The sequence below is a fragment of the Rhincodon typus genome, chromosome 14, assembly GCF_021869965.1.
Source record: "Rhincodon typus isolate 14 chromosome 14, sRhiTyp1.1, whole genome shotgun sequence".
In the NCBI taxonomy this organism is placed as follows: Eukaryota; Metazoa; Chordata; class Chondrichthyes; order Orectolobiformes; family Rhincodontidae; genus Rhincodon; species Rhincodon typus.
The window spans coordinates 57,940,170-57,951,206 of NC_063345.1; positions in this window are offsets into that span (position 1 = coordinate 57,940,170).

The following is an 11,037-nucleotide window of genomic DNA, read 5'->3' on the forward strand; positions in this document are numbered from 1 at the left end:
ATCAGAGGAGCAGGAAGGCTGACGTTTCGGGCCTAGAAGAAGGGTTTTTTGAAGAAGGGTCTAGGCCCGAAACGTCAGCTTTCCAGCTCCTCTGATGCTGCTTGGTCTGCTGTGTTCATCCAGCTCTACACCTTGTTATCTCGTCATTAAAATGTAGTTAGCTTTAAGCTATATGATGATGTATTTTGACTCTATTTTAAATGGCTGTAGATACTCATAAGATTTGTCAAGATTTCATGAGGGCTGCTACTGTCATCCACATTAACAGTTAAATACAATTTATATATTAAAGCACTGGGTAATTTGTGAAAGTTTACTATTACACCAAATAGGAGCTCATTGAATTTGAGGAGTTTGAATTTATCAGTTTGTGCCCTTGATTCATTTTGATTCCATTTCTTCTAAAGAACGTACAGCTGTTATCCCACTGTTGTATATAGCTGTATATGACTCACGCTTTTTTTAAATCAACATGGCTTATACAATAGGTTCGATGGGTGGCACTAACTAAAACAAAGCAACCACACCTTCATTCATTCCCTTTGCCACTGGCTCATCATGTCCACAGTGCTTGCCATCTCCAATGTACACTGTAGCAACTACTTTAAGACTTCTTTGACAGTATCTCCCAAACCCGTGACCTCTGTCAAATAGATTGGCAAAGGCAGCAGGTAAATGGAAATATTAAGTCACACACAATCCCACTTTCAAAAAGTGCTATCCCTTGCTCATCGGTGGGTCATAATCTTGGAAATTCCTCCCCACTAGCAAGACAAATGTGCCTTCCCCAGAAAGACTGCAGGAGTACAAGAAGGAGGCTCAAAATTACCTGCTCCAGGGCACCTAAAATGGGAATAAATGCTTATGTGGCAGCAACATTACATCCTGAGACTGAATTAAGAAAACACAGTATACTCACTGTGGAAATATTTCAGAAATCCAGCGCTAACGCACACATACTTACCTTAGCTTACAATACTCGACTGTGTACCGTGTACCTGGAGGTGAACCAGTTCCTGGTTTCCATGTTGCAAAATGTTTAAAGTTTACAGAATTTAATTTTACATTCTGTGGCGCAGGCAGTTGGCCTAAAACTGAAGAGCAAATATACATTTAGACTTTGTATTTGGAAAGCGAAAAGCAGATTCTCACTGATAACAAATTTCGACATTCTTACTCTTTTGCAGACTGGTTTCACTGATCAAAGAAAAGCATTTCAGAAAAGATATTGTTAAACTTGAGAGGGTGCAGAAAAGACTGCTGGTATTGGAGGGGTTGAGCAGTAGGGACAGGCTGAATAGGCTGGGTCTTTTGCTCCTGGAGCTTCAAAGGCTGAGGGGCGACCTTAGAGAGGTTTATCAAATCATGAGGGTCATGGATAAGGGGAATAGCCAAAGTCTTTTTCACAGGGTAGGGCATTCCAAAACTAGAGGGCACAGGTTTAAGGTGAGACGGGAAAAATTGAAAAGGGACCTAAGGGGCAGCTTTTTCACGCAGAGGGTGGTGCGTGTACGGAACGAGCTGCCAGAGGACGTGGTGGAGGTGGAGACAGTTACAACATTTAAAAGGCGTCTGGATGGGTATATGAATAGGAAGGGTTTAGAGGGATATGGGCCAAATGCTGGCAAATGGGACTAGGTCAGATTAGGATATCTGGTCAGCGCGGACGAGTTGGACCAAAGTGTCTGTTTCTGTGCTGTACAACTCTATGACTCTATTGGCATTCCAGCTGCAGAATTGACTCTGGGTCACCAGGCGCACAGATTAAAAAAGGAAATTTGGTGTTTTCAATCTTGACAAATCAGAAAAGAAGCTTTAGGAAGTGTACAATACAGGATCTTCATTAGGTAGAATATTTAATGAAAAGTGAGAAAAAGACAGAGGTCTGAAGCATCTGGGAGTAGTATGAACATATGCACTGATAGCACCTAGCTCCATCTCACCATCTCTTTCTGACCCATTCACTGACTCCAAATGCCCAGAGTGCTTATCCAACATCTCACTCTGCTTGAACAGAAATTTTCCCATTAAACGTTTAGAGGACTGTAGTTTTAGTGCTCACCACAAACTCCCTACCCTCATCACTGACTCCATCTCTCTCCTTGGCAACAGTCTGAGGCTAAACTAGGTTGCAGGCAATCTTGATATAAGGTTCTTGAATAGATTTGTAGCTCGGGTTGTGGATACTGTGGTTGGTTCGCTTGCCGAGCTGGTTCGTTAGTTCGCAGACGTTTCATTACCCTGCTGGGTAACAGCATCAGTGCAGCCTCCGATGAAGCGCTGTTGTGTTTTCCTGCTTGGTATTTAAACTCTGGGGTCCATTGGAGTTGATTACCTCACTTCCGTTTTTTCTTCGCAGTGGTGTATATACAGGGCCTAATTCTACGTGTTTATTGATGGCCTTCTTGGTGGAGAACCAGGCCTCTAGAAATTCCCGTGCTTGTCTCTGTTTGGCCTGTACTAGGATCCTGAAGTTGTCCCAATCAAACTGGTGGTTCTCCTTATCTGTGTGAATGGAGGCGAGTGAGTATTGGTCATGTCTTTTTGTTGCGAGTTGGTGTTTGTGTATTCTTGTGGCCAGTTTCCTTCCTGTCAGTTCCATGTAATGTTTGTCACAGTCCTTCGTTACCTACACAGTAACCACCCCAACACCCACAAACAGAGTTGCGCAAAAACACTATTTAAACCAGCCACAACACACTACAGCAACCTGGAACTACGTCAAAATGAAGAAGTATACCTCTACCAAGTATTTAAGGACAATGGATACCCGAACAGCTGGGACCGACGATGTCTATCACACAAACAACAACAGGAAGATACATTACGCCCTGACACACTCATTATGTTACTGAACATCAAGAACATATTCGAACTGACCACAAGACTCTTATGGCAATTGGGCATCAGAGTGGCACACAAACCTACTTCAACCCAACGCCAACTGCTAACTCAAACCAAAGACCCCTTACCCACTATGGACAGAACAAACGTGATATACAAGATTCCATGCAAGGACTACGACAAACATTACATTGGACAGACAGGAAGGAAACTGGCCACAAGAATGCACAAACACCAACCAGCAACAAAAAGACACGACCAATACTCACTCATCTTCATTCACATGAATAAGGAGAACCACCAGTTTGATTGGGACAACATCAGGATCCTAGGACAGGCCAAACAGAGACAAGGACGGGAATTTCTTGAGGCCTGGTTCTCCACCAAGAAGGCCATCAACAAACACATAGAATTAGACCCTGTATATACACCACTGCGGGAAAAACGGGAAATGAGGTAATCGACTCCAACGGACATCAGAGTTTAAATACCAGGCGGGAAAACACAACAGCGCTTCGTCGGAGGCTGCACTGATGATGTTACCCAAGAGGGTAATGAAACGTCTGCAAACTAACGAACCAGCTCATAATGAACCAACCACAGAATCTTGACATAATTTTTGACTTCATAATATGATTTCAATTATATTATCACTGACGCAGTTTATTTCCATTTGAATAAACATTGCCGGTCTCAGTCACTGTCTCAATTCATCTACTGCTGAAACTATCATCCCTGCCTTTAGACTTGACTACTCAAACACACTCCTAACTAGCCTTGCTTATTCAACTCTCCATGAGGCTGAAATTATTCAAAGCTCTATTGTCAATGCCATAATTGCACCAAATTCCATTCTCTCACCTCTCCACCTGGTTCATTGACCTACTTTGGCTCTTGGTCAAACAATGCCTGGCTACTTATATTGTTTTCTTATCTGTCTTTTCAACTTCTTCCTTGACTTGGCCCCTTTCCATTTGCAATCTCCTTCTTGCCCAACATATCTCAGAGATCTGGCACTTCCATAATTCTAGCCTCTTGAGTATCTTGATGTTAATCTTTCTATCTGTGGTGGCTAGGACTTTAATTGCTTATGTTCTTGGCTCCAGATTTCCAATCCCATACATCTCAGTCTTCCTTTGCCATTTTCCTGCCTTTAAGATGTTCCTAACAGTCTACCTCCAGCACCAAACTTTTGATCATTTGTCCTAATATTTCCTTATGTGACTTAGTGTCATACTTTTGTTTTATAAGACAACTCTAAAGCACCTTGGGATGTTTTGCTGTGTTACAAGTAGTATATAAATCCAAGTAGTAGTTATTCCAACTATTCATGTAATTCCAGAGAATTTATCAGCAACACTGTACCTAATCTCCTGATTTAAAAGGTTGGTCAGATCACAGAGCCATCAGGTGTGGAAATATTGATGTGGGATCTCTGGTCTATGTGGCTAATAGGCTGTAGCTGGTAGCACTCAAATTCTATTTTGTGACTGATTGTTGTAAAGCACGAGGTATCTCATTCCAAATCTTCCAAAAGCAAGCAGCATTTATTTTCAGTTTTATGAAAGAATAATACATTTTTCTTTCATCCTGAAAACAATACATTTGCTAAAATAGATGGTCTATATTTTGGGAGAATCAATAAATTGAGCAATGCTTATGTCATTATAGTGTATATCAGACAAAGATTTCCTGCAACATAGATTTATTGCTCAATGTAGAAATTAGGAAGTTGCCTTCTGAACAGTCCCGCATCTCCAGGAACTTTATTACAACAGCATTGTACCAAGAAGCTCAACATTAAAATTCAAGAATGATACAAATTTATGATACTTACCTGCGACATACTGATTAAACACAGAAAAAAAAGCTTTCAGGCGTTAGTGAATTTTCTCCAAGATGATTTTGCCAGACAAAACAACCTCTCTGGCACTGGAAATAAATTCCACTTGCTGGATCGGAATTGTTCAGATCTTAATTATTGTTGGAGGTTGTACAAAAACTCTTTCGATTTTTTTCTTTCTTTCAGTCTCTTATCTCACTCTATTAAACAATCTTTCTTTCCCTCATTTCATTTAACCTTCCATTTGTGATTTTTCCATTGAATTAAATCATCAAACACACATTTCCTAAACTCTGCATAACTCTGTAAGGATTTCTTCAATCTCTTTGGTTAAAGAGACATACCATTTGTTGCTCTATATGCCCCAGATTGCCTGGAGACAGCACTGTACTGTTTTGGTTCCTGATAACTTCAGGTTCCAGTGCAAAAGCCCACAGAAAGTCTGTGGCCAAATGTAAAGGTGATGAAAGGCTAGTAGCATTGTTAATTTTCCGCCGACAGCAAAATTCAAGTCAATATCAAATACTGCAGATCTGAATCTTAAAAATAAGATTTTATTTCTAAATTGTGAGGAGGTTGCACAACAGGATGGGCCTGATTTAAACCCATTCAAATGTTGCATGTTTGATTTAATTTAATAATGATTGTATTACTATAGCAAATAAAAGAACCTACCATGTAAAAGAAGATGTAAGAACATTACAATCCATACTGCTGGCTTAGACATACTTCCATCCGCCCACGTAGCCAGCAGGGTCTCATTGACATTTTGAAGCATTTCTCCTGGACAGCATTACACAGCCTGCAGAATTAATGCAACAAATTATTGCAGGGTTCTCCCCTCAGAGTCTTACAACAACTTGCATATAGGCATACAACGTCTTTAACGTAATAAAACATTTCACAGTGGTGTTGTGAAATAAAATATGACACTGTGCTGCATAAGGAGATATTAGAGCAGATGACAAAACAGTTGGTAAAAGAGCTTGTTTATTAAGGAGCATCTTAAAAGGAGGAGAGGGGCAGAGAGAAGGGAAGTTTGGAGCTTACAGCATAGGCATGTCACCCATGGCCAAGCAAATAAATTTGGCAATGTGGCAATGGCCACGTTTGGCAGAGCATAGATAATTCAGAGGAATTGCTGGGGAAACTCAGCAGTTCTGGCAGCATTTATGGAGAGAAAAACAGGGTTCACGTTTCAAATCTAAAAGGACTCTTCTTTATTCTGAAGAAGTTATATCAGACTCGAAAAGTTAACCCTGTTTCTGTCTCCATAAATGTTGCCAGACCTGTTGAGTTTCTCTGGCCCTTTCTGATTTTATTTCACATTTCCAGCACCTGCAGTATGCTATTTTTATAATTCAGAAGTTGTAAGGCTGGAGGAGATCAGTCAGATGGGGAGGGATGAGGCCATTGAGTGATTTGAAAAAAAGGATGCAAATTTTAAAATCCAAATGCTGGTCAATATGGATGAGAGAGTAGAGGATAGGTGAACAGCGCTTGATGTGAGTTAGAATACAGGCAGTAAATGCTAAAATTAGCTCACAATCACATAGGATGAAAGACAGAAGGCCACTCATGAGGGCATTGGAATAATCAAGTCCCAAGACAACAAAATCATGTATGAAACAAGTTTCATGAGACTGTCAGAGCCAGTTAGTTGGTGGAGAGGTCTACATATTCACAGGAGAGGACATACATCTCATTTCTGCTGGCAAGAATCCCTGTCGCATTAAATCAGCAGTAGAAATGGGGTGAGGTGGCGGAACATGCCCACTGGCTAATGAGGCCCAGCAACAAGCTCCTCAAATATCGTTCTTCCCAAGTCCACAAAGATTTGGCATTGGTTCAGGAATTCTTCCAAGCATGGACACATGTCCCATGCCACCTTAAGGAATTCAGAAAACACTCCGGGGTTTGCTAGCGGCCTCCTGGGACTCCCTCTTTCAAAGGCATTTAGTGCCAAGTTGTAGAAGGTGCCTGGGAAGGGAACCACCCATTTGGCACAGCTCCTACCCCATCCTCCCTTCCCTTTTTCTGGCAACGCCCAACATTTCCCACTCAGCTCTCTCCAGGAAAGGATCCCAGAATGATCTCTGGTGAAGGCCTCACCATAGTAATGGCAGCAGGTGTTGGATTTTTTTGTTAACGCTTCAAAGTTCACTTTTCATTCAAGATTCAGAGACGGCCCTGGAATAAATAAACCAAAATATTTCTTCCCTCAAGCCGCAGTTTTATTGACGGCAGGTTGATGCAGAGAAATGTATTGAAAATGAGCTTCAGATCTCCTATAGAACTGCTTTTGCTTTCGGAAGACAAACAACAAGCATTGTCGAGCCAAACAAAAACATTTTAGCAAAATATCTGGAGCTCAAGCAGGCAGCTCGAGCTGTTCAAGGTAACAAATAGACAATGTAGAAAACACCAGAGAACGAACCAACTGCACAAACTGGTGCAAGGCTATCAGGCCTTTTCTGAGTTTAAACTAAACTAACTTCAGATAGCATCATGAAATGGCAGCAGCCACAATTTCTGGTGGTGCTGTTTATAATGGAAAGGTGCAGGACTCTGATGCACTAGGTGCACTCGATGTGCAGGATTGCTGATGCCATAGTCCTAAATCCTGAAGAAGGCCCAATGGTCACCACTTTACCTTCACGAGTGGCATTTAATTCTTTCAGAGAATCCCAGCAGAATGGGGCGAGTCTCCAGCCTGTTCTCCAACCAGTCGGTGGAAATAGAATGGGATGGATAATGAACTTTTATCGAATTGTAAAAGTTAGGCGTATTCATTTGATAGTACAGAACTTGAGGATTGCTGAAAAATGGCTTTTTTTCAAAGCTTTTCGCCTTGAAAATTCATAGAAACACAACATAAAGGGACATAAAGGGAAGAGAACATTACCCTGTATGACAGGAGAGTGCTTACTGGTTGACAAGAGTCAATCTACCCAGGGTTCAAATTTAAAGAAAGCTTGGCAGTTAACTGTCCATCATCCAACCATTGAATTCCCTATGTCTCTACCATCAAAGTTTACTTGCTAACCTATCAGTACTCTCCACTTGTACAACAATTTTCTCTTTATGCTGGTATTTCTTGTGAAATGTTGTGATGATTGAAAGATGAAAAGCTTTAACATATTGTGTGTTTTTCTCGATATTCAAAAGCCATGTTGGGATTGCCATAAACAGTAGATTATCCCTGTGACGTGTGAAGTGGGACTTTGATTTGTTTGTGGTGAAATGTAATGTCTGTTTGTATTCTGCTTTGAAAGATATTTTGTTTGCTTACATGTTCACAATTAAAGTCTCATTACCAGTGGAAACTAGGGAGATGACCCAGAAAATTTGTATTAGAGGAGTTGATGCTCATAACATCCTGAGATTAAAACAGATAAATCAGCTGCAGCTGACAGCAAAATATTTATTTCCTGGTCACTGTTGGTGCAAACGACAATATTATGCATCTGAGCGATTGTTGTCCCTCACAATTCTTGTATGTAGTACTACTAAGATCAAACTTCTTTGACAGGGTCAATTAGGCAAAATAAGCTGGGTACATTATGTTGCTGACAGTGGCGAATGAGTGTTTAGCGTTTCCTTGTGCTTTCTCTTCATTTGCTATTTTAACGGGGGTGTATCTTGGTCATTATGATCTAGTGAAACGTATAATTTATTATGGCTTTTGCAAAATAAATTATTTTTTGTTTAAAATGCAAAATTACAAAAGACACCAAAATTCTACACAGAACATCAAGTGTCAGCTATCAAATTTTCAGAGTTTATTCCCCTTCCTAATACAAATTTTACAATTTCAGCATTGTCATCTCCTTTCAGTCATCTCCAAATCAAACACTGCACACACTGTGCTGCCATTACTGTTCTCTGCCTGAAATAAATGGAGTAAAGTTGTTGGATAAATTGGCTACACGGAATTTGAAACATAAACTGTTTTGCATTCACTCTCAAAAAGTCATGTCTTAATGCCCCTTCACGCTAATTCCTTGTCTACATGTGTTTTATAGGAAAAAGAATTGGCTGTTTCAATGTCAGATTTTGTAGTTGTTGTGTTTTATTAAACTGCTAGCTAACTATCAGTAGAATCTCTATTATTTGGGGCTTCTGTAACTGTCCCTGTATTTTTATCTCTGTTTTTGTGTATTTTTTGTTCTTTATCCCTCTCTGGGGATCAGAAATTCCTGTTTTCACTAACTAAACCTAAAATTATGCAAGTGCAAAGTAATGTGTAAAAACATGAAATTTCAACACTGATGACACACCACAGTCCCTCCTGGGTCCTTGTTAATCTCTCCCTCCCTAGATACTTTTCACTCGGTTTTACCAACCACTTTCGCTCTCCCTAATTCTTTCTGTTACTTTTCCCATTCAATAACACAGTTGGTTTAGGCCAGCCCATATTGAGGTGTCAGTTTCTCTCTAGTCATTTTAGCTGCAAGTTCCAATTGACTTCTATGTTGAAAGGAAGAAATCAGCAAGAGAGATTCAGTGAAATGGGAACCTGATTAATATACTTTTAACCAATTGCAAGTTTAAAACAAGAAATATCTGTCAAAAAATGTTTTTTTTTCTGTATTCTAAGTGTTCACATTTTCAATATCATGAGTGAAATCTCCATACGTATAAACTCAAGGTACTTTTCTCACTTCTGCAATGTATCTAAACTAAAAAGGTTTGCCAGATTTTAAAATTCGATATTCTTACATTTCAAAGACTCAAACCACACAGAAGCATTCATTTGGCCCATCAGGCTTGTGCAGATTCTTTGGAATAGCTTCCCAATCAGTCCCACCACAACAACTCTTTCTCCATAGCCTTGTAATTGTTTCTTCTTTTTTCCTCCAGTAGTAACCAATTTTCTTTTGCAAGTTTGTATTCAATCTGCTTTCAATAGCATTCCAGTCAGTGATTCCAAATCATGGCAACTCACTCTTTAAATTTCCCTTCCTCAAACCTTGGATTATTTTGGCAATTATCTTAAAACTGAGATTTCTGATTACTGAACATTCTGCAACTGGAAACAATTTCTCCTTATTCACTCCTTCAAATCCTTTGACAATTTTAAATGTTCCCGTTAAACCACCCCTCCACCTTCTCAATTAATAATGCTGTAAAAATCACAAAACTCAAATCACAGAAAGCTCAAGAGTACATCCAATTAGCAAAATACGGATTATGCTAGTGTACACCTATGTCACAGTGCCTCATGGCATTCTATACAAGCAAAACTCTTGAAATGCATGCATTTTCAGATGACTCCTATTATTTTAATCTCTTTCATTAACAACGTGACTTTCAAACTAAGGTTCCAACGAAGCACAACACAAGCTCAAGGAACAACATTCCATTTCTACTTTGGCACTTGGCAGCCTCTAGGACTCAATACTGAATTCCATAACTTACAAGTATTACTGGTATTTAAAAAGAATACACTAGCAACCAATTCAGGATTGTTAGTCACGTTCACTGTATGCTGGAAACCAAATATACTAATGCATCGTGTTCTTTGCAGACAGAAAGAACATATGCATGCACTGTGCCTGTCTCAAATCAACAAAATACTTGACAGGAATTCACTGGTTCATTTTTCAGGATATGATGTCTGTCCTCCATCTTTCTTACATTCTCCACCTCCATGCAGTTTTGTTTGGATTGTGTCTTGTTTACTTTGCTCTCAGTAGAAAGGACGCATTCTCTCCCTTTCACACCTTCATTCACATCCACCCTACATTCTCCATCACCACCACTGACTTTTGCACTGAACCTTTACATCACCTGTTCCATTTGCCCTCCTCCAACTCTGACAAAAGTATTAAAAGTAATTCCCAACTCTTTTCAGTTCTGGTCTCGAAATACTAACTCTGTTTCTCTCATGGCAGATGCTACCAGACCTGCTGAGTTCCTCCAATATTTCCTATGCTTATCATCAAACCAGACTCTCACTCTAACAACAGATATCTACAAAGGCTTTTGACACAGGTTTAAAGTAAATGCATAAATAAGCTGAAACTATTTATTAATTAAATCTATCAACTACACAGTCCATAAAACATCATGTAATTTAATGATAGAACTTACAGTCATTCAGTCATGCAAAATTTGAATAGAACATAGAACATAGAACATTACAGCGCAGTACAGGCCCTTCGGCCCTCGATGTTGCGCCGACCTGTGAAACCAATCTGAAGCCCATCTAACCTAAACTATTCCATTATCATCCATATGTTTATCCAATGACCATTTAAATGTCCTTAAAGTTGGCGAGTCAACTATTTTTGCAGGGAAGGCATTCCACGCCCTTACTACTCTCTGAGTAAAGAACCTACCTCTGA